General features: G+C 39.0%; 1 pseudogene; it reads left to right on the forward strand.

Moving 5' to 3' along the window:
• The first annotated feature begins 1694 nt into the window (after positions 1 to 1694).
• The window catches only part of LOC129783053 (F-BAR domain only protein 2-like), a 79162-nt pseudogene continuing 53088 nt past the window's right edge, over positions 1695 to 27768 (forward strand).

Genomic DNA, 27768 nt, shown 5'->3' on the forward strand with positions numbered 1-27768 from the left:
TGTATTCCTTGAACACAGACACTGAATTCTGGCATATCAGACAAACAGCTCCTTCTTTGTACTCCATGAAAAAATAATCAGAAGTCCATTTTTCTTGGAATACCCCGCACTCGGAGTCAATTGTTCTTTTTTTTGACATGATGGTGCGTGCGCTTCCCACTGGTGCTGGCTTGCTTGTCCTGCCTGGGAGCTGGAGGGAGGGAGAGACCCCTCCACCGCCCCCCCCTCAGCCCTGCCGTGCAGTCCGGACAGGGTGGCCAGAAGGGATGCATGGATGAAGTGGCAGGCAGTCATCTGCGGCTGCTTGGTTTCCCCCACCAACCCCCAGCGGGGGGTGGGGGGGTGGGGGTTGGGGTGGCAGGGGGGTTCTGTAAATACCGGGGGCCGGATTGAGGACCTTGGGGGGGGGCATAGTTTGAGGACTCCTGAGTAAGATCTTAAATACAGAGTTATTCTGGTGGGTTTGTAATGCAGTGGCATTCAGGGTTTGCATTGAGCAAATACAGAAAGTTAATAAGGTACCTATTAATGCATCAGTATTAAAAATTATTCTGAGCTTCCAACTGGTTAGATAGGACTGAAATTGTTTACTTTTTGCATTTGCAGTTATCTTATTTTTAATAAAAGTGGATCTGGCTTCCTCAAACCTATTTTGCTAGTTATTAGGTCTTAATTGCATTTCTAATGCACAAAGTGTTTAAAAAAAGTGTTTGTATAGCCTCGTATTTGTTATTAACTACTTCAAACAGTTTATTGAACTGTTGTGATTAGACTTGTACTTGACTATATTTTAAAAAAACCCAAACATTTCCTACTATTTGGTGGTTTTATCCTTTTATTTTTCAAACATAAAAGCCATGCTCTGTAAATAGTCCTTTTAAAGTTTGCTGTATTTTGGTATATTCAACTTAGTTCTGCCCGTACTTTTTACAGACCTTCCTGTAATTGCACTTATGTTAAACTGATCTGCATTTTGATGAACTTTTTCAGGTTACAGCTTACTGCAGTCTTAGGAACAGTCATTTTATAGGTGTCTGACTTTTTGTTTGTTTGGGTTTTTTTTCCCTGATGCTTGGAAGAAGTAAAGCAAATCTTAGTGCACTTAATGCTTCACAGAAGTGGGCCTACTACTGTGGCTACTGTGAGGTTCCTCCATCCACCTGTGGCTTCTTCCACTTAAGTTGGCAGATCCCTGCCTGCTGTCTCCTCCTTGCTCCCATCTCTTTTGATGAGCAATACAGCTGTTCATGTACTCACAGTGATCTAGATTACTGATCTTTATTTTTATTTGCTAGCTTTATTTTTCAGTTGTGTAATTTCCCTGATTTGGTATGCCTTACAAACCTGTACAAACATTTTTGCAGAACAAAAAGGACAGAAATGGTTGGAGTGGTGTCTGACCAAATCCTCAGGCTTCTTTCACTGCAGATGTAGAGCTGCTGTTGTGAAAAGTCCAGGATTCTGCTTCCCACCCCTCTTTCCCTTCCAACATGAACATGCATGTGATTTTCCTGAGGGCGTGCTTCTGTGTCTTTAGTAGCGGCAGCGTTATGCATCTGAAGCTTTTGGAAGGCAGGAGAATGGATAGTTTGACAGGAAAACTCTTATTGTAGCAGTGAGTGTTGTTACACTATGCCTTGCCTCACCTTCCTTTCATTTATTGTTGCTTTTCTCCTGTTTGGTGGAAGTTCACCATGGTGCCACAGGTGATAAGCCCGCTGAGTTTATTAATCAGTTTTTAGGGCACTGTTTCAGTTTTAATGGTGAGATATACCTTACTGAAAAGGGTTGTTAAGCATTGGAACAGGCTGCCCAGGGGAGTGGTGGAGTCACCATCCCTGGAGGTATTTAAAAAAATGCATAGATTTGGTGCTTAGGGACATGGTTTAGTGGTGGGCTTGGCAGTCCTGAGTTAATGGTTGGACTTGTTCTCAAAGGTCTTTTCCAACCTAAATGATTCTATGATTCTAAGTTTTAAAACTAAAGAATAAACAAAGGGGAGTTAATGATTTTTACAAATTTTACAAAAAACAGCTATCAATGAAGTATGAAGAATTGGGGAGGTGGAATATGCAGTGATCCCAAAGTATGAATTTTAGTTCATGGGAAATGAAGGAATGCAGTATTAAGCATGTGTAAAATGGGAAGTGAAAGAATACAAGACCTGTAGAAATCTAGAAAATAAATGGCTTTAAAAATATGTAATAGAAGAGTTGTCATTCAAAGGGTAATAGTGGCTGCTGAGGTGATTTTAGGTTTTGCATATAAGGGATTGAAGTGATCTAATAGCAACTGGTAAAAAGCTGAAGCATTAGAAATCATTCACTTAATGAAACTTGATCAGTTATTAAAATGCATAGGTTCTATACTTTGTTCTGTAATTGGTTTAGCATGTTGTTTCATAGTTCTTTATTATTAATCTCTAGAGGGAAAGGAACAACGGCTTTGATGTCCTCTATCACAACATGAAACATGGGCATTTGTCAACAAAAGACTTAACAGACTTTACAAGAGAAAGGTAAGTATTCATCCTTACTAATCCTGGCTCTTAAATGAAACCCAGAAACAGTATATTAAAGTTTGTGTTACAGTAAAATGCAAAATACATAAAAATCAACAAGCATTTTAAAATATACCTCATATTCTACAAGAACGTTTAGGCTCACCCCAATTACCTAGAACTGAATACTGACTCTTAAGCATTAATAACAAGATTCTAATTTTTAGGTTTGAATTAAAAAAACAAGAGTAAAAAGCTAGAAATGTCACATTAGATGTCTACCAGTTTATTTAAATTAATTTCAATTTTTTGTTATGTTTGGAAGAAAAGCAATAACTTAAGTAGCAAAAATTACCAGTTTTTCAAAGCTTTTGGCCATAGATGTAGATTTAGGGTATCAGCAAGTTCTAGTATGATCTTAAATTATACTTTTAGATTACAATGTTGAGAAACTAGGTTGGTTAAAGAAAAGGGAATTATAAGTATGGACAAGAAAATAATATGCAGAAAATAACCTGGGTTGTTGTTTATGGGATGGACGGTGTTGTCCCAGAACTGAAATCTACAAATGTGACAACTTCCTAAACAGGTGTTCCGAAGAGGGTCCCCCGTGGAGAGTCGACCAAGTCACGACAATCACACCAATATGGCTACATGCCGTGCTCCCTTTATTAAACAAACAGGTCATATTTATAACAAACCGACCGCTCACACGACTTTACACACAGGTGACTGGATAAAAGTTTCTGGTCATGTGGGCGTCCCTGTCGCTGATTGGTGAGCATGCTGCAGGCGCCTGATCAGAGTGTGCCGATGAGAGTGTTGATTTCGTGGTTCCCAGGACTTGCTCTGCACCTGGCTTCTTGTTTGGGCATAGCTTGTTTTCTTTCTCCCACTGCTTGTTCCCAGGACAATTTAAAGCTGCACTGCAGCTTCAACTAACAGGCCTGGGTTGTCCAACCCAGACAATGGTAACATATGTCCTCGGTCCTTTAAAAATCCCTCTACATATCCCCCTTTATCTTTTTGGACAACCCATGTGTGTTTCACAATAGATGTTAAACGTTTCTTCACACAAGAAAACAAACAGCTAAAACCTAAAAACATTACAACAATGAATATAACAAAGCATATTCCTTCCATCAATAACGTCTTTAACCAACCTGTTATCCCCAATCCTCTCAACCATTCATCAAAGGGATTATCATCAGCAAGAATATGCTTCATGTTTCCCTGCAGTTGTGACAACTTCTTGTGCATCGATATGGAATGATCGGAAAGGTTCATACAACACATCCCTTCAAAATCCTCACAACCGTGTCCATGTGCTAATAGAAAAAATCTATTGCAGCTCTCTTTTGTAACATAGCATGCCTAACACTATGTACATCAAGCAATAACAAACTTAAAATCTGCGATGTAAGATTAAATTATTTCTCTCCCCAGCCCGCTAACCTTCGTATATTCTTAGCATTTAATGCTGCCATTGCCCCCGGCATAAATATGGAGGCTAGGACATTTGCTGTTACGGAATGTAGATTGACTCGGTCATTACATATTTCACCAAAGGTGCACAGTGCCCTCCGTGATCTGTGACACTGTTGAGTCATTTTCAATAAGTCTTTCATATGTGGAGCAAACAAAGTCAAACGCCCTAAATAACATGGTCCACCGACAGGGTACAAAGGAATCCCTGGCCACGCTCTGTCCCCACATATCAAAAAGACTCCCGGTGGACACTGATACATCTATATGGAAACCCCCGGTTTTCAATTCACCCCAAATAGGTGAACCGGTTAGATTTTGAAACCCTGTATAAAACCCCCATTCACCTTGATGTGTTAGCCATAACTGCCACGGGTCACCAAACCAAATTACTCCAATGCCATTCACAGCTTGAAGTGGTGATGACATGTGGGTACAGTCTGCCATAACAGTTACAGTAACATTAACATATTCAACAGGTACAATGCTAGCCAATAGGTCTAACTCCTGCCAAGGTAAATGATGTGGCTGATTTAAATTCTCAATAACCATCTTCTGCCACTCTGCATTACGCATAGAAGGCCAAACATATTGCCCATTGGGACTCATAAATGTACCATTCTGATTGGAAGCCAGATCCACTGTTTTAACATTCCAAAAACCATCAAAAATTGTTTCATTCTCTTGCAGGGGAATACCAATTAAACAAATTCTAAAAGGGGTTGTCTGCTTGTTGCAGACTTAAACAAAAGTCTGTTACTCCCGTGATATTTGCCCATGTCACCCATATGTTTGTCCTAGGCAAGATGTCAAAAATATTTTGGCCAATGGGAAAAAAATTCATCAAGACCGTAAACCAAGTCCACCACTCAAACATGTTTACTCTTGCAATTTCCACAATTTTTTCTCTCTCTCTTTTTTTTTTTTTTTTTTTTTTTACATTCCACCCCACAAATCTGTGCTTTCACAGATTCTGATGATGTATACTGTCTCCAATCAGCATGGTATTACACTAGTCGTATGCTTTCTCTTGCTTCATGCCCGGTTACTAATCAAACACATACACTCTTTACACCATTTACATTTAAGCTTTGGCTTACAGAACCGTTTTACCCCACATAGCATACATTGGCATAATACCCGCGGGTTACATCCCTTACAACATAGACAGTTTATTCCGTCTGCTCGCTCTGAGTCTTCTCTTCCGTCTTCTGATCTTGACATACAGGTCGCACAAACTTGCTAGGGACCCATATAGGTCCTTTATCTGTGGAGATACAAAAATAGCCTCTACCAATAAAGAACACCGGATTAGGTCCTTCCCATACACCTGAAGCCATATTTTTATACAGAACATTCAAACCAGGAACTGTAATTGTTTGGTTCCCTTGCGCTGTTTGGTGATGTATAACAACAGGTGGTCCCTCTCTATCCTCCGTAAGGGAAAGATAGTTTAAGGTAAACAACACCTTAGTCAACCCTTTAGTTACATCTATGTCCTGCCATACTTTCTGTCTCTGAAGATAATCCTTCAGGGTACGGTTTGCCCTTTCAACAACTGCTTGCCCTGTTGGGGAGTGAGGAATTCGCTTAACGTTTTTAATTCCCCAAGTTGTCATAGACCTAGCGACTCGTTGATTACTATACGCTGGACCATTGTCTGTTTTTATTTCTACAGGTACTCCCATGACAGCAAAACAAGACATTAAGTGTCTCTTCACATGTAATGCCTTTTCACCAGTTTGTGCAGTGGCCCATATAAAATGAGAATAGGTGTCAATTGTGACATGCACATACTTAAGCTTCCCAAAGTCAGGTACATGTGTTACATCCATTTGCCAAACCTGAAGTACCTTCAGACCTTTTGGGTTAGTGCCCACCCCTAAACCAGGTCCATGATGACTACATTGAGGACAGGAGCGGACAATACCCTTTGCATCTGCTATAGGTATTTGATACTGTTAATGTAAAGACTTTACATTCTGATGAAACGTCTCATGGCTGTTACGAGCTTCTTCAAACTTATTTGTTGGAGGAGTTATTGCCAGACAGCTGACTGCTTCACCAGCTCTAGCATTACCTTCGCCAAAACCAATGGTCCACTGATGACTTCTAATATGCAATAATACAAAATTCATGTTTTCTCTATCGAAGAGTACTATGCAGTCGTATAAGCATTTCACCAAGATGTTGGTTCTTTGTCTCTCTCAACAAGGCATCTTCAATGTGCTGTACTACACCAACTACGTACAATGAGTCTGATACTATGTTTACAGGTGTATTGTTCCAGCTTCCCAATGCCCAACACACTGCTTTCAGTTCTAAGGTTTGAAGGTTGTCCCGTGGTTCACCGGTGATCACGTGTTTCTGCCACTGATTATCGGATTGCCAAACACACGCAGCCTTCTTTATCTTTTGCCCTGCATCTGTAAACACCGTTGGCCCGTCAACTGGTCTTTTTGAGTATAACGGTCTCGCAATCCACTGATAATGTTCTAACATCTTCCAGAGAGGTCCTTTCGGCCAGTTGTTGTGTACAACACCTGTATAGCCCATCAAGGCTTCCTGTATGGCTGTTGAATGTCTCAGAAGACATTCATAATCATCACCACGGACTGGAATACTGATATCTGCCGGTTCAGTCCCATCAATTTCAACAATCCTGTCTCTTCCTTTTCTCACCAAGGCCGCTATTGCTTCAGATCAACTTAAAATACGATGTCTGGGTTGCAATGGCAAAAACAACCACTCTAAAATGATTGCCGTATTTTCCCCCTTTTTCTTTTGCCATTGCAAAATAAGGGCAAAAGGTGAAGTGGCAACATCACAAACCAAAAAAGATAACAGATGATTTGCCATTCGGCGACCACACCAGCCAGTCTGAATCTTGCGGGACACAACTTCCAGGGCAGCCCACTGTTCTGGTGAATAAGTTAGAGGACTGTTGGCTTCGGTGCCATGCAACCAGGATCGGAACGGTTGTAAATCATCATTAGTGAGGCTCTTTGTGTGTCATCAAGGTGTAAGGGAATCGTGAAAAAGACAGAACAGTCTTACAAGTCCATCACAACAATTTGACAAATCTGAAGGATCATCATAAAAGGTGGAAGAGCAGGTTGCAACACTCCCATCGCTAAAATCTGATCGTTAACCTTCCATAAATCATGTCCCAGTTATGTGCATCAAGATTATTAATCAGTACTGGACAAGCTAATGAGCTGGTCACCTGCCAATCACCCTCCAAAACAGCATCACGAATAACACCAGACCAACGCTGTAGAATTGGATCTTTTCTTGAGTTCAGCATTGGAGGGGTAGTTGGGCTAACTGGAGGAACTGCAGGTATTTAAGTAATAGGCAGGTTCATTTCAACTCACTTTTCCATTTTTCTTAATTTACCTATTACCTCCTGTAAGGATTTCTCTGTATTGTTATCACAAAGTTTCTCCCCACCTTCTTCCTTAAATTCATCCGATGATGTTTCAGGAAGAGGAGGATATGACATCAGACGTTGCTTTTGCCCCGCCCTGACGTGATCTACGAGCTGTAGCCACCCTCCGTTTTGGTTTTGCTCCACCCACAGCTCCGATTGGTGCAGCAGGACTCGCTGCCCCGCCCTCCTGGGGAGGCTCAGCCGCCTTTTCCGGGTTCGGCTCAGTTACCGCAGGCTCCCGAGGAGTAACTTCCGGTTTGTCCGCTGTCTTATCGAAAAGCTCCTGCGCTATTGAACACGCAGGGGCGGACATACCCTTCATAGGACGAGTATGCCCAACTCCGAAAAGTGTAGCCAAGAGAGAAGGCTTAGGTGAATCACCCTTCTGCTCTATTGGCTTTTCTACCACTTTTCTCCCCAACGCTTCTATGGCCGCTGCCGCTACATTTTTTTTCGCCTTCATAGTTTCCAGAGTGTTAACTATTGACCGCCACGTAGCTCCTAACACTTTAGCTTCTTTTCCTTCTTTGCCTCCCTCGACCGTAGTATCCCAAAGGCAATTTCCCACTTCTCTCCATTCCGCAATACTAAACAATAACGCAGTCTTGGGGATCTTATTCCTTTTTTCATGCCCAGCAAACTAAGGTCTCCACTTCTGTCTCTTTAAGGCCCCCCCCTCTCTTAAGGAGGATGCTAGTTAACAGTTTAATTGCCGCGTCTAATTCCATCGCGGTCTTCTCAGAGCTCTCCCCTCTCACACACAGAAAGGGTATCAGCGGAGAAGCCCCGCCGCACTCGTTGCAGCCTTCCGTAGTGCCCCCCCCCCCCCCCCCCGAGGAAATCAGCGGGGAGCCCCGCCGCGATTTACTCTCCGCGGTTTTACCACTGGCGGGGGTGCGATCTGCAGCTCTACACCGAACTCCGGACTCCGCTTTTCGCCTTCCAGGCTACCTCCAGCTCCGATCTCCAGCTCCCTAATCAGATAGCTTCCCTTCGGGTCCGATGCACGGGGACTTTAGCATTTAAGCGAACAGCATTTAAGCTAAACCGCGTTTAAGTGAAGAAATGGGTCCCTGTTTAGGTACCAGATGAGGAGGGTCCCCCTTGGAGAATCGGCCAAGTCACGACAATCACACCAATATGGCTACATGCCGTGCTCCCTTTATTAAACAAACAGGTCATATTTATAACTTAAACCGACCGCTCACACGACTTTACACACAGGTGATTGGATAAAAGTCTCTGGGCCACATGGGTGTCCCTGTCGCTGATTGGTGGGCATGCTGCAGGTGCCTGATCAGAGTGTGCCGATGAGAGTGTTGATTTCGTGGTTCCCAGGACTTGCTCTGCACCTGGCTTCTTGTTTGGGCATAGCTTGTTTTCTTTCTCCCACTGCTTGTTCCCAGGACAATTTAAAGCTGCTCTGCAGCTTCAACTAACAGGCCTGGGTTGTCCAACCCAGACAATGGTAACATATGTCTTCGGTCCTTTAAAAATCCCTCTACAGTGTTCTTTATAAAAGAAGACTGCTGCTGCTACTTTGAACATAAGAATTTCCATTCTGGATGAACTTAGTGATATGTCTGCTTCAGAAATTTGTCTTATTTGATTACTGACGTCATATAATGTATCGGAAAGATACTTGTAAGAAGCTAATTGAGGACCTGTTTCAGGGAAAGTTTCTTGCAGTAAAAGCTGTCTAAAAAACCCAGCCTTTGTTTTTTGGAATTTTTTTTATCAGAATTTCAGGTTTGGCCTGAAATAGATCTCAACAACGAATTTTTTTAATAATTTACACAAATTTCATTATGGATCTGGCAGGTTCTCAGTAATACTGACATTTACAGAGTTTCAAAATGAGTTGAAGTGGAGAAAATGACACAAATCTTTCTAATAAGTGAAACAGGTGAATTCCAGAGCCCATGTGTGATGGGCAGTCTTCTGTTGGAAGGACTGCACAAAGCAATGAATGTTGTGTTTCAAGAATCCCTTATTCCAGAAGACATATTATGAAGTCAGACAGAGTTCCAGATTTAGTGGATGGATATCACACTGTTGATGTTTAGTATGAAATGTTTAGGGCTTCACAAGCTGCTAAAAAACTATTTTTTTAAAAATTTCAAAACTGCTTAACTGCTTTTAATATTGACTTATAAAAATTTGCATTCTTGTGAGTGCCTGGATCTTTCCTTTGAAACCTGCTTTAATTCTTAGAATCAGTCTTTTTTTTTATAGTAGTAAGTCATAGAATTAAGTGGTACATCACCTGGACACACATTTAATTTTATTAGTTTTACATATGTTGTGTTTTGATTTATCGCCATACTTAGATAAGAAGCAGAGTGAGTGAGCAAGCTTCTGATCTTCTCTATGTTGTGTTCTTTGGGCATACTCCGTTTTATTCATACTGATGATCCTAAGGTGTGAATGGGTAAAAATAATTTGATGCTATATCTGTCTTGGATTCTTTTCTTTATTATGGTGACATAAATAAAACTTGACAGTTCATTCTACACAAAATTACTGGTAAAAATAATGTGGTGGTCTAGTTTTTTTCACTCTGTCAGCTCCCTCAAATGAGATTTTAAATGCGGTGTGCCTTTGCAATCAATAAATAAAATACTTGGACCTTTATCCACATTAAAAGTGTTTTAGCTGAAGTTTCTCCTAATTAATGTAGTGATTTGGCAAGGAGGCAGCAATAATTTTTTCCCCCAAGTAAACAAGCTTAAGTAATATTTAAGACTAAAGATTAATGACCATCTAGGAACACATGAGGATCCATGTGGGCACTTTATCCTCAATGAGAGATCAAGAAATGTAGTTTCTCTTCTTGTGAATAGACCAGGGCGTACCAAAGAGATGTGTAGCCATCTTATCTACAGCATTTTGGTAAATTATATGAAAAATTTCAGTTCTAGTTAACATACTGAGATTCACTAGAATCTTAGCACTGCATTTTAATTTATTTGACAAGGCTTCAGTATACTTCCTTGAGAACAACTTGCTCTGAGATTGGAAAATATCTGTCAGTGATGTAGACCAGCAGCAATAAGTTCAGTCTTTTCCAGTGATCTTTTCCCTGTCAGATATTAAACCTGGTATCCTATCTGTTCCATTGTGTTTTCTTTAGCTCTGCTTTATTGATCCATCTTGGTATGTCAGGCTGCCATTTAAAAAAAAAAAAAAAGTTGAATGCCAAATAGATGCTTCTTTTCAAGTCAAGGGTGCATCTCTAATCAATCAGTCTAAGCTAGTAGTAGTTTGTGGCATATAGTTTGTAATGTCAAAGACATAGATGGACTTTAAATATTTGGTGTCCTCACTTTAGTAAAAATGTTTGAGTGTGTCAGTCTATTTCCCATGAAATAAATACGGTTCAGTAGCACACATTTTTCTCATGTGAATCAAATTCTTGATCTCAAAAGAAATTGTATTGGGCAGTACTTCAACAGTATTTTACAACAGTCTGATTGTCTTGACCATATCCTATTTTGCATCTTTATTGCAAATAAATTAAGATGTTGCACACAATTATTTGTTCCCTTCCTGTAGTCTGAATATTATTTTGTAGTGCTCTTTTTTTTGCTAGAAATATGTAAATGGATGAGCAAGATTCATTGAGTCTCCTAGGTCTAGTGTTTTTATGCCCTATTTACACCTGATTTTCTCAGCAGTTTCCTATGAAAACTAAACTTACGTATATTTACAATTTCTTCACATCTGCTGTTCCATTCCTTCTGAATGTATTGGCCAGTTTTATTCAGATGTGGAGATATAGGAGAGTGAAAACTGAAAATTGCTGGCTAGGTAGAGGAGGCACATCTGAGTCGGTGATATTACTTACAAGAAGTTAGAGTACTTTACTGTCAAACAGTACATACAGTTGACAGCTAATCGGACAGTATTGCTGGAGTCTCCAGACTAGCCAGAATATTTGCTTTTTTATGGGAGTGGCATAAAAAGAGAAAAGATGGTTGAGTGTGGATGTACAGACTGCTTAGGGCACAAAGGACATGTCTGTATGAAGTCAGTCTCCATTAGTTGTGCTGTTCAGAATAGTGTTTTGGTCATGTACAGCTTTATCAGGGAAGAGTGTTGTTCCCTTTTCTCCAGCCTTAGAAACAGTAATAATTAAAAAAGAAAATTTGTCTAGGACATGGAAAAATGTTGGTTTTATTATAGTCAGCTTAAGCATTTTAATGAAAATCTTTCTTTCAAAATTTCTGTAAGAACCTTCTGAAATTTCAAAGTTTCCTCTGAAAAAATGAAACTGAATATCCCTAGAAGGAGCCAGAAGGTTTCCCCTTTGACTGTGTTCAATTAGTCAATACCAATTAAACTTTCAACTGTGGTGTTTCACTTTTTTATTTTTGAGTATTTGTTAATGGTCAAGTACTAAAAGAACTGAGGCTGTTGGATCTATGGTTCTTTATTGCCTTTTGTCCAGATATTCTGCTACTGTGAATGGGAAAGACTTGTTCAGTCAGTAGCTGTTACTTTCTGGGAGGTTCAGATAAATCTCCTGAAAGAGTGAATTTTGTGACAGGCAATCTGTTTGATATTAGTAAATCTTGGGTGTGAGACAGGATATCTATTTGCTGAAAGATAGGTATATTAGTTCTATTCTTGATAAAGCATGTAGAAGTTATGTTTTTTAATTATGGTTTTGTGTGTTTTGTCTTTAAATACTAGGAAGATTTTTTGTAGGTGAACTGTCTTGTGTTGGCGTGCATTTTAACACCTAAAATCTTTACATGTAAAACCACTGTGGTCAGCTAGGAACTGAATAGGTATTGTTGGCTTTTCTCCAGAAGTCTTTCAAACACTTTTCTGCACTGGTTGTCTGTAAGTGTCATAAAAAAGAAACTCCTTGATCAGAAGAAACTGGCAATGCACACATTACTGTTTCAGTTTAAATATTTAACAGATTCTAATCAAAGACAGATTTTTAAATCAGTGAAAATTAATTTACTCAGGTGTTCATAGTGTGCTACAGTACATCAGAATGCTCTGTGAAGTCAGTTGATAAAACAAATATAGATATACATGCACAACTGATCACCAACAGCATATTTCAGTTGTTGGTGTTCATAACTATTGTATGTTGATATGTAGTAACTTGGAGAATTCCAGTTTTGTGGAGATTGCTCATCTAAGTATTTTGTAAATTGCTGCAGGGAGAGGTGTGGGTTTTGGTCAGAAATCTTGTGTTTAAAAAAAAAAAAAAAGCATTGACCTCTCAAATCTAGAAAACTTTGATAAAAGCTACTGATAATTAATCAAAATACATTGTTCATCATGGTAATTAAAAAAAAAAAAATCAGTGTCTCTTCTCTGTGTCTGTATGTATGTGCTTGTTGCTGGGCAGTGAGCAAGAATTCCAAACCTTGAGTCTTAAACTTTTTCAGATCATCAGGAATACTTGTATATGGGGAAGGAGGAGAAAATTTTGAATTTATTTATTTCATGATGAATAACTAGTTGCTTGTAGGTGAGATTTAAAATGTAATTGAATTACTGCATTTTACAACTTAATCCCCTTCTCCAAATGTATTGTCTGGATTGTTATTTTGAAGTTCAGTAGGTTTAAATACATGTTCCTCTGTCAAAGTTCCAGGTGACTGCTACTACTTTATTTCATATTTTCATAAGAAAATGCTTTTTGCTTGGAACGTGTTGCTGTAAAGGAGGAATAAAAACATCTGCCTCAGCAATAAGTGGTTATAGTAATAGTAACTTAAGAGAACAGTGAATTAGTTATCTCCCTTTTTCCCTCTTCTGCCCCTGAATAAAGGCATTACAAAGAAGAAAAGAAATTGCTTCAAGCTTTTGGATTTTCAAGAAAGATAATTACATTATTTTCTCAAATCCAGGATGTTTCTAAATCTAAGTTGATGCTACATATTGAGTATTGATTTAGGGTGGAAAATTAGTGTGTATCTTAACCTTAATAATAGGAGGGTGAGGAAGACTGATGAGGGAAGGACTTCCAGGGGAGTCACTGCCATGATATTTTGTGTGTGACTGCTGTTCCATGCCAATTGCCCCAGCATGGGTTCTAAGGAGGAAATCTGTGTGGACCCTTGGATTTTGATTCTCCAAAAGACAAATAAATATGTGGGTTTGAATGCAGGAAAACATAACAAAACTTTATGTAGGTAAGAATTTATCCAAAAGAAATCAGAATGTATTGAGGGAAACTTTTAAAAATATAATTACAAGCAGTAGAACACATTTCATTATACATGATTTAACTGTGTTTTCCAAACTCAAACATCACTATGCAAATGTTACCGAAATCTCGGAATAAAGAATTTATCAACACCAATGTGATGCAGATAAGCAGACACTTCTTTATTAACGGCCGGGTGTGCGAGTGAGTCCTCTCACGATCAACGCACACCAAGCTTCAAAATCATACACCATATATAGAACTTATTCATACATATTCATTAAGTATTCATGCATAAACATAGTATTTCCCGAAAATCATTAACATACTCTTCTCCCATATCCGATTCTGTGCAGTAAAGGTTAGAAAGGTCTAGAAATGGGTGTGGGGTACTATTTGGGTAGGTGGTACATTGGTCGGTGGTCGTGATACCCCCTGCCAGAATTACCTTTTACCTACATTCACTGTTTCTTGGCAGGTAACTATGATTTGCTTCATTCAACTCTCCCCAGTTCCCATTAATTCTACATTCTGACATCTCAATACATTCTCCTAGGCTACACGTAAACACTGTATCCAATCATGCATTCAATCATGAAACTGTTATCTAAGTTCTAAACATTCCTACTAGGTGATTCTGACCCTTGGTATGGGCTGTACAGAGGATTTCATAGTAGCTGTCGGTTGCTATGCAAACACAAATTCCACTAAAATATTTCTTATAACTCTATATTCCTAATCAAATGTGGTTAATTAATTCTAACTAATAGCAGATATGTAACACAAAGAACTTTTTTTTTTTTAAAAAAAATATTACTAGACAGGACCCCACTTTAATGTGAACAAATGTGATTCCTCAGTAAGCAATCACTTTGGGTTTTTTTAATGTTTTAATTGCAAATATATTTGATCTCTGTTATTTAGACAGTGTTAGGTGTGTGATTGTGTCATTAAAGAATGTTAAAGGCAGAGGGGAACAGCAGAGAGTATAGGAAGGAATAGTCTTTTGCAAGTCTTGAGCCCTTATGTTTTATTTGTTTCTATTCCCTGCAACATTCTGTCACAGCATTATTAGATTGTTTTTTTAATATACTTCTGTGTTTTTGCATATAGTTTTTGAGGGGCCATTAAAACAGAGATATTTTCTGTTAAAGTAAAAAGTCCTGTGCTTTGTGCTTTTAGAATGCATATTCATTTGTCTTCAAATATCTTCAAAATTTTGATTACACTTTTGATTGCTTTCTTTGACAGGGCTATGATAGAAGAGACTTATTCAAGGTCAATGACAAAACTAGCCAAATCAGCTAGTAATTACACACAACTTGGGTAAGTGTGAATGAGAGAATTAACTGCATACATGTTAAGAATCAAGTTAGATTCTGAGTATTTTATTGATGATGTTGAAGGTAGCATAACTTTGCCACTTTATAAAAATGATTGATAGTTCTTCAGTTACCATGCAGCTATAACAAAAACAAGATAGTTGTCATGGTTTAACTCCAGCCAGCAACCAAGCACCACGCAGCTGCTGGCTTGCTCCCCCCACCCAGAGGGATGGGGAGGAGTATCAGAAAGGAATGTAAACCTCGAGGGTTGAGATAAGAACAGTTTAATAGGTAAAGCAAAAGCCATGCATGCAAGCAAAGCAAAGGAAAGGAAGGGATTCATTCACTACTTCCCATGGGCAGGCAGGTGTTCAGCCATCCCCAGGAAAACAGGGCTCCATCACGTGTAACGGTTACTCGGGAAGACAAACACCATAATGCCAAATATCCCCCCCTTCCTTCTTCTTCCCCCAGTTTATATACTCAGCATGACGTCATATGGTATGGAATACCTCTTTGGCTAGTTTGGGTCACCTGTCCTGGCTGTGTCCCCTCCCAATTTCCTGTGCTGCTCCAGCCCTCTCACTGGCAGGGCCCAAGGAACTGAAAAGTCCTTGACTTAGTATAAACATTACCCAGCAACAACTAAAACCATCAGTGCCTTATCAACATTGTTTTTACACCAAATCCAAAACACAGCAACTGCACCAGCTACTAATAAGAAAATTAACTCTATCTCAGCCGAAACCAGGACAATAGTACAGTTCTTTATTCACAGTTTTAAGAAAACACACCAACAAAGCATCCAACCCCCCCAAACCAACAGCAAAACCTCTGTGTTTAAGGTTGAGTTCTTTTCAGACACAATAAAGAATGTGACTTTATATTTTGTGCTCCCAAGCCTATGATAATTATTTTGAAGAGAGAGCATATGGCCTGCAAATGTGGCAGTGAATTTTTTATTTTTACTTTCTCAAGTGTTATCTCTGTCTTCTGACATGTTAAGAATGAGACTTCAATAGATTTATTCCATAGTTTATTTAAAACTTTATACATGGGATATATTTTAAAAAATTGAATTAGTAATGGATGGTGTTTTCATTAGAAACATTATGCCAACAACTCAGATTTCTTAGATGGGCTAAAGGTTATTTTTATTTGTAGTAATTACAGCTGGTAATATGGAGAGCTTTCATCAGCGGATAATTTGTTACCAGTTGCTGCTCTTCAAAGGTTATGTATCTGCATGTTAGTTTGAACATCAGTGTTCAAGGGGTATGCATGGTATTGATTTTTCAGCAGCATTGACCTGGAAACTGAGGTGGGAGTGTATTTTTAATATAGCTGGAGAAATCCTTTCAGTATAGAAATCTGAATCTGAGGAATGACTTGTCTCCCACTTTACCATATGGTTAATCTTGTGACTGTAATGATGTAAGACAACTGAAAACTTAACTAGCCAGGTAATTTATGGTTTCTTTTCACTATTCAAGTATGCACATAAAAATACTTGTACACATTAATTTTTTTTAACTGCTCTTGCATCATCTTTAGGAATATCTTTTGTCATTATTATGTGTTGATGATGGAGAAGAATAATTTTGCTGCATTTTACTCATTAGAGTCAATACAAGTAAAACATAAACCACAGAAAAGTTAGGTAGGATTCCAAGTATACTTGAAATGTTTAATAAGAACATAATTTATAGCAGTTGTTGAGGTTTTTGTTTGCTTCAGTTTTAGGAATGGAGCTGAAATTCTGTAAGCATGTCAGTTATACTTCAGCACTATTTAAAAAAAAATGTAGTCAACTGAAAGGAAAAACTACAGGTGAGCATTATTTTTTATTTTTATTTTCCCCTCAATCTAGGACATTTGCACCAGTTTGGGATGTTTTCAAAACCTTGACAGAAAAACTAGCAAACTGTCACTTGGATCTTGTGCAGAGATTACAAGAGCTAATAAAAGAAGTTCACAAGTATGGAGATGAACAAATCAAAACTTATAAAAAGGTTATTAACTTTTTTCTTATGTGAGACCAATGATTTGTTAATGTTAAAAGTAAAATGGTTTCGTTTTGACAACTATGTGATATTTGGCAGACTAAAGAAGATGTTTCAGGAACATTGGAAGCAGTGCAAAATATTCAAAGTATCACTCAGGCCTTACAGAAATCAAAGGAAAACTATAATGCAAAGTGTGCCGAACAAGAACGTCTGAAAAAGGAAGGAGCAAAACACAGAGAAGTTGATAAGGTAGTTCTATGACATCTTACAGATCAACAGCACAGTGCATTTAACACATTCGCCTTGCATTAGTAAGTGAAATGCTCAAAAAGGGCTGAAAGTATTGTGGCTATTTGATAACGTGCATGATACTTTGTCTAGTTATGTTTTGTTTATACCTCTTTATCTGGTCTAACTGCACAGCACTTCTAATTCTTTATTATGTAATTACCTGCATCATGATAATTTTGTTCAGTGGCTTTTACAGAAGTTGCATATAATCATTTCAGCTTCTATTATGGTTTTGGATGAATTTTCTTAAGTAAATATGCAAACACTCAAAGCCTTTGTAATTGAATTGAGGAGTAGGAAGTTTTGTATTGTCCCCTCAAGTGAGACAAAGTAGCTAATTATAGGAGTATTTGCAGTCTATTCCATTGAGATAAAAAGCAATTAACATTACTTTCAATGCTAATTCCAATAACATGGACCAAAATCCCAAGGGATGAGTAATTTGATGTTGCATTTAGTACTGTCCTTGGGTCATGGGGGAGTTTGATCCATTCACAGACTCTACAGATGGCACATTGGCAGGGACCTCTGGTCCTTGCTCAGGAAGGATCACCTAGAGCCAGTTGCCCTGGACTGTGACCAGATGGCTTTTGAAGATCTTCAGGGGTAGAGATTCCACAATCTCTCTGGACAGCCTGTTCTAGTGCTTGGTCACCCTCACAGTAAAAATGTTTCCTGATGTTCAGAGGGAACCTCCTGCGTCTGAGTCTGTTGCTTCTGGTTGTGTCACCAGGCACAACTGGAAAGAGCCTGGCTCAGTCTTCTTTGCAACATCCCTTCAGGTATTTACATGCATTGACAAGTGTTGCAGAATGGCTGTGTGATCATGGCCATGACTCCCTTAAAGATCTTTGTGAAACAAAGTTAGCGTAAGTTAGCTGAAGCAGGCCTTGCAGCTATGCTGAGGCATGCTGATAAGGAAGCTGAGAAAAACACTGACCTTGTGCCTAATGTTGTAAATAACTTAGAGGAATTCGCGTAGACAAGAGAGGAAAAAAAAATATGTAGCTAGCTATCCGCAGAAACCGCAAGTAGGAGGACGTATGAAAATGTAACCCTTTAGAGCTTAGCCAATCAGCAGATGACTAGTAGGCATAATTAACTGGAACTGTATATAAGACATAATCGTGCCGTAATAAATCGAAGCTTGCTTTATCACTCACATTGAGTTGGCTGCTTGCTTTCCCTCGCTCGTCAAAGTGGCGCCCGAACAAGGGACCCCTAACCTTGTTCTTCACCGGACAGCGAGGACGGAGAAGCACTGGTAGCAGCGACCAGAGAGCAGAAGATCGGCTGATGCTGGCATCATACCCGATCCGTGCTTGAGCCCAGGATAATTCAAGAAGGGGTTTGCCGTCCGTGAGCTGCTACCCAAGGGAAAAGGCTGCAACAAAGAGGACTTTAACGAGTGCACAATGGAAAAAGAGGTAGCGCTAGCACTTTTACAATGCTTTTTAGAAAAGCGGGGAGTAGGCCCTTTAAAAGATCTGGCCGGGTTAATTGCATTAGGTAAAGCAAAAGGATATTTTGCAGATCCTGAGCATATGTTTGAAGTAGAAGAATGGCGTAATTATGGGGATTGTTTATGGGATTTAGTAATAGATGATGATAAGGCAGCAAAAAAATTGATGAAATCATGGCATGAAGTAACTAATTGTATAAAAAGATATCAAGCAGAAAAGCGCCTTGCTGCAGCAGTAACAAGCCGACTTGCAAGCGCAGATCCTAATGCAGGAAAAATTATGCCATGTGAAAATTACATTACAATACCCCCTTTATCACAAACAGTGCTCTCTGTACCACCTATAGAGCCCACTGTACCACCTATAGACCCTTCGTGTCCTCCGCCCCCCCCTCCGGCGAAGTAGCCTCGGGGGGGCCAGAGGGCGGGGACACATCTGACGAAAGTGCTGCTGAGGAAGAAAATAGCAGTGGGCAGTCAATACAAAATTCAAAAAAAAAAAAAAAAAAAAAAAGAACAAAAAATACAGTAAACAAACTGGTGTGTTCTACGTGCATTAATTGGCAAAAAATAGCACAAGAAGCAGCTGCTCAGGGAATATTTGATATTGCTGAGCAAGTCAACCCCCCACAAGCTTTCCCTGTAACGTATCAGATAAATGCCGCTAACCAAAGACAGGGAACCTGGGAGGCTTTGATTGGAAAATATTGTCAGTTACATAGTACAGTGAATGAGTCAGGCCTCCACAGTGAGCCCATCAGATATACCTAACTTTATGAAAGGGCCGTTATTGTGCCAGTGTATTCTGGAGAATAGTAACAGTTACACCAAAGGCATTTTAGTAACCCTGCCCTTAGATTCTTCTGTAGAAACAATGCTAGAGCGAATGAGTTGGGTGCCAGTAGGTCAGCAAGCCTTGCTAGTGGAAGCAATCCAAGCAGTAGGGAGAGATTTAGTGCAAGCCCAAAGTCAGGCTTTTGCAGCGCTTGCGCCTCTGCGCCCCCCTGGGGCTACCGCGCCCCCAAAGCCAGCGACCACCACACACCGAGACTTCCCCTGCTATCGATGCGGGAAGCCAGGACATACCCATGACCGATGTCGACAACGTCAAGTGTGGTGCCAAAATTGTCAGCGAGGGACCCACAGCACCAACGTCTGTCGGCAGACGGGAAACGAGAAACCGAACGCGAGGAGCCGCAGTGCGTCGACCCCAATCGCGACTCCTGTCACCTTCACGACACACCCTCCAGGAGACATGACCAACTCTTATCGGCAGACACCGTGTTACAACCCGCCACCCGAAGGAGCCTCGGCCTGGACCTGGCAACAGCAGTAGATACAACATTAATTGACAACCGACCACAAAAAATCGCAACTCGTGTCCGAGGACCTCTGATAATTAATGGACAAAGTTATGGTGCTCTATTATTAGGGCGGTCTTCTGGTAGTTTGAAAGGGCTGTTGTAAAGTGTGTTGCTTATAGTAATAATTGTTATCATTGCACTCGTATGTTTAAGCTGTGCTCTCTCTTGTATTCAAAAATTACTCGAGCGTGTAACTGCACAAGTTTTGCTTGCGCAAAGAGAAAAAGGGGGAAATGTTGCAGAATGGCTGTGTGATCATGGCCATGACTCCCTTAAAGATCTTTGTGAAACAAAGTTAGCGTAAGTTAGCTGAAGCAGGCCTTGCAGCTATGCTGAGGCATGCTGATAAGGAAGCTGAGAAAAACACTGACCTTGTGCCTAATGTTGTAAATAACTTAGAGGAATTCGCGTAGACAAGAGAGGAAAAAAAATATGTAGCTAGCTATCCGCAGAAACCGCAAGTAGGAGGACGTATGAAAATGTAACCCTTTAGAGCTTAGCCAATCAGCAGATGACTAGTAGGCATAATTAACTGGAACTGTATATAAGACATAATCGTGCCGTAATAAATCGAAGCTTGCTTTATCACTCACATTGAGTCGGCTGCTTGCTTTCCCTCGCTCGTCGCAGACAAGATCTCCCCTAAGCCTTTAATTCAGGCTGAACAGTCCCAGCATTCTCAGCCTTTCCTCCTAGGATAGATGCTCCAGTCCCTTCGTCTTTGTGGCCTGTTGCTGGACACTCTCTAGTATGTTCGTACATTAATAGCAAGAGGAGGTCCAAGGAAAACATTGGACCAATACTTGTTGAAGATGGTCATCTGACTAATAGGGATGAAGAAAGAGCAGAGGCATTCAGTGGTTTTTTTGACTCTGTCTTTAATATTGATAGGGAGATAGGCAGCCCAAGGTACGAGTTGGAGGACCATGAGTGTGGGAACAGTGACTTTCCATTTGTGGACACTGAAATTGTAAAGGATTGGCTGTATCAGCTGAACGTTCACAAGTCCATGGGGCCTGATGGGAGTCAGGAGCTGAAGGATACTGAGGGAGCTAGCAGATGTTATAGTAAGACCCCTCTTGATCATCTACCAAAGGTCTTGGGAGTCTGAGGAGGTCCCCACTGACTGGAAGCCAGCCAACGTTATTCCAGTCTACAAGAAGGGCGTGCAGGAAGACCCAGGAAACTACAGACCTGTTAGTCTAACCTCTGTACCTGGAGAAATTATGGAAAATGTTATAATGGGTGCTATTGAAAAGCATTTAAAGAACAATGCAATCATCAGGCACAGTCAACATGGGTTCACAAAGGGAAAGTCCTGTTTAGCTAATTTGATATCCTTCTACAATCAGGTCACCTGCCTGGTGGATGAGGTTTTGCTGGATTTAGTAAGGCTTTTGATACTGTCCCTCACAGCATCCTTCTGGACAAGTTGTCCAACTGTGGGATGAGCAGGTACATGCTGTGCTGGGTGGAAAACTGGCCAAACAGCAGGGCTCAAAGGGTTGTAGTGAATGGGGCTACACCTGGCTGGTGACAGGTTACCAGCAGAGTTCCTCAGGGCTCAATTCTAGGGCCAGTCCTGTTCAATATACTTCTCAATGATTTGGATGCAGGAGTTGAATGCACCTTTAGTAAATTTGCTGATGATACCAAACTGGGAGGTGCTATTGACTCATGGGATGAGAGGCCTTGCAGAGAGATCTAGATAGATTTGAGCATTGGGCAATCAATAATGGCATGAAATGTAACAAGAACAAATGCTGGATTCTGCACCTGTGACAGAGTAATGCTGGGCACAAGTCTAAATTGGGAGAGGAGTGGCTGGAGAGCAGCCCTGCACAAAGGGATCTGGGGTGCTGGTTGGCAGCAGGCTCAAAGTAGTAGAGAAAAGAGGTTATGTTTCCTTGTCTCTACTGATGTTGTCTCTTTTTAGATCTTGATAACTGAAATGGAAAAAGGCAGAGATATCTGTGTAGGGTTCTTGTTAGAATGGCCTTAGTGCCTGTTGTACTGCTGGCTTGGTGGAGCAGATAAAAGTTGGTTATTATCTTGTCACTGATGACAAAAGTGATCCTGTTGACTGTGTTCTGATTGTTTTATCATTAATATAAATTTAGCTTTTTTCCTAGCTTCTGCCTGGACAGTCAGTGTTGGGTTCTAGACACGAATTGGAAATGTGTGGGATGGCAGATGTTTTCCTGCAAGTTTATTAAAAATACAGTTTTTCTGAATTCTTGTAAATAGATTGAAATTTTTCAGTACGAAAAGTTGACTTGATGGAAGGCTTGCTTTTAAGATGTAACTTTGCAGTCCCTTGTCTAGTTGGAAAGAAAAAAATGTTCAGTTTGACTAATGTTTAGATGGAGAAGGGAGAAAGAAAAATGGCCTTTAGCCTGTACTGCTTTACTGTTTTATGCATCTTTCCTAGGTAATTTTTGTTTGAACAATTAGGACATAGTTTAATGCTTAGCTAATGCTTCAAAAATGTTTCCAGTAGGAGCCGGCAACTGTGACTTGTCACATCTCTTCAGTCATGTTTTTATTCAAATTTACATTTGTAATTTCAGAAACATAGTGACAAATATTATGTTAATTTAATTTTCCTTTGGCAGAGAATAGGTTTATTACTTCTAGCATAACATGAAAAAGGTTTTTTTTATCAAAATCTGAATAGTTGCTTTATCAGAAAGCAGGGGATTTGCATCAATATGTTAAGAACCAAATATTTGGCGAAATACTTTATTGAAAAATTTGAGGAGGTATCTGAGAGCTTACAGCTTTCATTGCAGCTGAAAGTTAGTGTAATTTCCTGTGTTTCTCTGATATGTTAACTTCTCTATAATGACTTCACAAAAAACCCCTGTTGATTGATATTTATTCTTTCAGTTACTGTAAAACTTGCTAAATAGAGTTCTAACAATTACTGCACCTGAGAATAGACATATAGTGTTTTCAGAAGAGATTACTAGTTAATCATACAGTGTTAGTGTGCTTTATCATTTTGTCTTGCTCAGGAGTTTTTTGTAGATGTTTCAGCATGTAACAGTTCTGCTCATGGTTAAACATGATTACAAGAGACAACGTTTTGTTTGTGTCAAAATCCCATGTGTATGGGGTTTAATTACATAATGCTTTACAAAAAGACTCATTTTTTATGTCTTTTAACTTGGTGTTTCCTTCCTTTTCAATAATTGTTTGCTTTGCAATAAGATGATTCCAAACTTAATTCTTTTTAAACAATTCTTTTTAAAACCAGGTGTTAGTCGAGTACCTTTTACTTTTGGTAAATGGTGTTTGGGAATCAAGATAGGACTGTGTTTTTCTTGGGAACTCCCCTATGTGAATGTGCAAGAGTGAGAATAGTGAAGTGAAATTCAGAGCAAGTAGCTGATGGGTTTGATACATCCTGTCATGCCATCCTTAATGCCTGAAGGATCCATATTCTTAATACAGTGAAGTATTTTTCAGGCTCTGTTATGCTGGGTTTAGAGGACTACATGAGCAAGATCTGCTTAAGCTTTTTCTGTAACTGGAAAAATGGAACTATAGCTTTGGTTCTTCTTCCTTTGAAGTCCTGGTTGATGTTTCCCCCAGGTGGACAAGTGCTAACACTATACTGTTACTCATGATTTTCAGTTATTTTTCTCTTGGAAATCATAGAATATAACTATTTTTCCAGAGGGCATCTTTATATTAATTCATCTGAAAGTTGTAAAGCTGACCACTATCTATTAGTTGCTGCAAGTGAGAAATAGTTGCTGTTTTTACTGTGGGACAGATGACATTCTTTTGAAAGAGGGGAGGAAAGCTATTTGGAACTAGAAAAAATAGTAAATATACAACTGTCTTTACTGATGTCATTAATTCAGAAATCTCAATGGGATAAAGTAGGCAGGTTGAACACAAGCTAGAAAAAAGCTGAATTTCAAGGCAGGTCACTTATTTTAATTGTCTTTTAACTTGGAAATAGAATCAGTTTTGAAAAACTTAATCTCATGTTTGTCATGCTGTAAACTTTGAAAATAATTTTTTCATTACCAAAACAAATCGCCTAATTCAGTTTTTTTTTTGTCCATGTAATATTAGGATTATCCTTTATTTCTTTTTGTCTTTTAAGAATATTAAGCTCGCAAAGAATGTTTTGGTTTATTAGCAACAATTAATGAAACAAATCAATAAATTATAAAGCCAAAAAGGACTATTATAAACAACTGAGCTGCATTAATCTTGCCATCAGTATGTTCTGCATTAACTTCACTTTTAGATATCTCTTAATCTTAATTTCCATTGATGTGCCACCTCTAATTTTGAATGTCTTTTCCTTTATATTTCTTCCTTCACTTCTAACAGAACTGTGCCACCTTGTGGTTTTTACCATTAACTCTTTCAGAATTTCACTAACTCATCTTTGCTCTGTATTCTAACTCTGCTTTCTTCCTGCTTTCTCTTGCAGGTCTAAATATTTGACGTGAGCTAATTAGTAAACTTCAGCAATACACTTTTTGAAATATTTATTTCAAAACAAGTATAATTTAGTCATTGCTGATAAGGGGAAGGGATTTAAATGAGGTAATTGCTTTCTTACCTTTTTCTGTGGTCTATGTATAGCTTTAAATAGAAATATTTAATGGCTTGAATCAGAGTTGTTTGGTGGTGAAATTTTGTTATGACAATTCACTGTTTTGATAGGCCGCTGAATATTTTTATAGGTCATCCTAGGGTTTCTTTTATTAGTGACTTTAAAAGCCTTGGATCAGATTGGATGTGTGACATTTAACACTTTTTTTGTATTAATTATAGGCAGCAGTGAAATTGAAAAAAGCTACAGATACCTATAAACTATATGTGGAGAAATATGCTGTGGTTAAATCTGTTTTTGAACAGAAAATGACAGAAACTGCACAGGTAAGTGTTATATTAACAGTTAACTTTAAAATAAGTGAATATGTTCTATTTTATCTCTGTGAAGATATCTGAAATCAAAGCTTTTGAAAAATTGGTTCAAGATAGAATGATCTCCATTGAAAACTGATATGAATGGTAATGTCAGATGTAGTATGTTTGAAGGGCAAACGTTGGCTATGTATGTTGTGATGTCAGTGTCCTTGAATGACACAGTTGAACACTAGTACTCTAGAAAGACTTTTAGAAGAAATTTTTAGGAAGAAAACAAGACGAACTTTTGGAAGTATTGTAGATGCATTGTGATCATGTGGGAAATACTATGAATTCCTGGTGAGCCAGAATTCATTCATAGGAGGTTTAAAACTGGGATCCATCTTCTTTTATTATCATTTTGGCAAAACACTTCAGTAATAGCTTGTTAAATTCTTTACAGGGTTTATTTTAGGTTGTCAAAAGCCCCTACATATATTAAAATTTTTGGGTTTTTTTAAGCTGTTTTAATCTGTATTTCAGAGGATATCAAGTTATCTGTATGATTTCATATTCTGCTGCTTGTTATGTTTTAAAGTTTCTTTTTCAAATTTGTTGACAGCAGACTTCTTTCTGCTCTCAGTTCTCAAAAAGCAAACCTTACTGTTTCTGCTTTTAGTAGTAATATTTAGTTGAGGACTAGTTGCCATATGTATTTGTATATGTTTCTTGGTTTAATAAAGCTTTTACAAGATAAAAATATTTTTTTTAGTTGAAGATTCTTTGTTCTCTTTGTTAGTTTCAAAGATTAGTTTTTAGGCATAGATGGAATTATTAGAGAGATTCAGTCATACATTCCACATAGAAGTGGAAAAGTGTTAGGGTTTTCCTTAACTCCTTGGAAATTACGATTTTGCTGTATGGGGATTATGTAGGCTGACATGTAAAAAGCTGCCCTGTCCTAAACTATAAACTGCTTTCCTACTTTAAAAACTTCATTAGAACTTTATCTACTTCATCTCTGGATAGATACTCAACACAGCTGTTACAGAAAGGGTATCAAATACATCATGTACCAGAAGTCTTCCCTCCCACCAACACCTCCAGTTCAGGCACTTGTGACAAAGTGCTCAAGCATGTTACTGCAAAATTCTGCCTTTGTGACTGTTACATTAAGAGTCTTAACATCCTTTCATTGAAGAATGTGTGGTAAGCATCTTTTTGTGCAGTATCCTAACTAGGTTCTGGTTGGAAGAGTTGTACTCCCTATGCTTTTCTTTTCAGTTTGGGTTAAATTTGGTTAAGTACATTATTTTTTTCTAATTTTAAAAATATATGTGACTCAAACTTTTTTATTGTGTAGTGTAAGACAGTGATGATTGCTGTTATTCAGTGGTATAAAAAAAGCTTTATTTAAAAAAAAATCGCCAAGAAAATTAATGGGTACCATGGTCTGGGTTATAAGGGCTGCTGTACTTCTCTGCTATGTGAAGCTGTGTTTTAAATTGGTATTGTCAAAACTAGAAGTTGTCCTCTTTCCATGCGTCTTCCTTTGTCAAGTGTTTGTGCAAGGTATTACCTTGTAGAATTAATTCAACTAAAACTAATGTATTAAGTCTGGCTTTAACCCAGAAGAGACATGAGGTATGGTTTGTTGAGAGATCACACAAGCATTTGTGTTGGCGCAAAGGAAGATGTAATGTGGTACTAAGGGTAGAGACTTGAATCTTTAAGATGGCTTAATCCAGGCCATGTGGCACACTTACTTGAATGTATGTCCACCTTAACATTTATGTCTGTTGCCTTAGCGTTTTGTCTAACTTAAAATATTTATGTATCAGTTACCTCTAGGCAGTTTGATTGGGATTAGCATTGGCATGTGTGATTCCAATCACTTGAGAATTTTGGGACTAGGCAACATTTTTAAATTTAAATGTATCTGTCCTGTTTCTGGCTTGGATAGAGTTAATTTTCTTCCTAGTAGCTGGTGCAGTGCTGTGTTTTGGATTTGGTGAGAACAATGTTGATAGCACACTGATGTTTTTAGTTGTTGCTGGGTGATGTTTATACTAAATCAAGGACTTTCCAGTTTCTTGGGCCCTGCCAGTGAGAGGGCTGGAGGGGCATGGGAAATTGGGAGGGGGCACAGCCAGGACAGGTGACCCAAACTGGCCAAAGGGATAATCCAGACCGTAGAATGTCATGCTCCGTATATAAATGGGGGGCAGGGCAGGGCAATTGCTGCTCAGGGACTGGCTGGGCATCAGTCAGTGGGTGGTGAGCAATTGTATTGTACATCACTTGGTTTTTTGAGGTTGGGGTTTTTTTCCCCTTGAGTTTTAAATCCCTCTTTGTTATCTCCCTTTAATTACTATTATTATTATGTTTTACTTCAATTATTAAACTGTTCTTATATCAATCTGCTTGTTTTACCTTTTTTTTGATTCTCCTTCCCATCCCTCGTGGGGGTGGGGGGTGATGAGCAAGCAGCTGCATGGTACTTGGTTTAACCCCAGTCAGCAACTATGACAGTATCTTAAAACAATTCCTAGAAATGAGCATAATATAATATTAACAAAAGAATCTTTACCATTGAAGTGTAACATTGCTCCTGGAGAGCTTCCACAAATAAGGTGGAAGCAAATTGACATGTGAACACATACTCCTGTTACTCAATATAGTAACTTTTTGCAGTGTTCCTGTTAATGTCACTATTGTAGTTGTTCAGTAAGTGTTCCAGTAATTCCATTATTATGTGGTATGGATAAATTGTAGTGCAGCCTGACTCTTGCCGCAGACCCTGCCTTTGATACAAAGAAATCAAGTAATACCAGAAAAACACTGAACTC

This window comes from Falco peregrinus, chromosome W (assembly GCF_023634155.1).
Source record: "Falco peregrinus isolate bFalPer1 chromosome W, bFalPer1.pri, whole genome shotgun sequence".
Taxonomy (NCBI): Eukaryota; Metazoa; Chordata; class Aves; order Falconiformes; family Falconidae; genus Falco; species Falco peregrinus.